This window comes from Arachis hypogaea, chromosome 10 (assembly GCF_003086295.3).
Source record: "Arachis hypogaea cultivar Tifrunner chromosome 10, arahy.Tifrunner.gnm2.J5K5, whole genome shotgun sequence".
Classification (NCBI taxonomy): domain Eukaryota; kingdom Viridiplantae; phylum Streptophyta; class Magnoliopsida; order Fabales; family Fabaceae; genus Arachis; species Arachis hypogaea.
This window is the reverse complement of record NC_092045.1, coordinates 84022235-84022981: the sequence shown is the minus strand read 5'-3', so window position 1 is coordinate 84022981 and position 747 is coordinate 84022235. Positions and strand designations below refer to the sequence as shown.

The window sequence follows — 747 nt, the reverse complement described above, 5'->3', positions numbered from 1 at the left end:
AACAACAACAATGCCAACAATGCAAGGAAGGTGCTGGGTGACTTTACTGCACCTACTCCCGACTTTTATGGGAGAAGCATCTCTATCCCTGCCATTGGAGCAAATAACTTTGAGCTTAAGCCTCAATTAGTTTCTCTAATGCAACAGAATTGCAACTTCCATGGACTTCCATTAGAAGATCCTCATCAGTTTTTAGCTGAATTCTTGCAAATCTGTGACACTGTCAAGACTAATGGGGTTGACCCTGAGGTCTACAGACTTATGCTATTCCCTTTTGCTGTAAGAGACAGAGCTAGGACATGGTTGGACTCACAACCTAAAGAAAGCCTGGACTCTTGGGAAAAGCTAGTCAATGCCTTCTTGGCAAAGTTCTTTCCACCTCAAAAATTGAGTAAGCTTAGAGTGGAGGTCCAAACGTTCAGACAGAAGGAAGGAGAATCCCTCTATGAAGCTTGGGAAAGATACAAATAATTAATCAGAAAGTGTCCCTCTGATATGCTTTCTGAATGGAGCATCATAGGTATTTTCTATGATGGTCTCTCTGAACTATCCAAAATGTCTTTGGATAGCTCTGCTGGAGGATCTCTTCATCTGAAGAAGACACCTACAGAAGCTCAAGAACTAATTGAAATGGTTGCAAATAACCAATTCATGTACACTTCTGAAAGAAATCCTGTGAACAATGGGACTAGCCAAAAGAAAGGAGTTCTTGAGATTGACACTCTGAATGCCATATTGGCTCAGAAC

General features: G+C 41.4%; 1 non-coding gene across 1 annotated transcript; it reads right to left on the bottom strand.

Moving 5' to 3' along the window:
- Positions 1 to 393: 393 nt before the first annotated feature.
- LOC112719424 (small nucleolar RNA R71) lies at positions 394 to 501 on the bottom strand. The gene has a single exon (XR_003161727.1). It is a non-coding gene; the product is annotated as a small nucleolar RNA R71 (small nucleolar RNA).
- Between the last annotated feature and the right edge of the window lie 246 nt (positions 502 to 747).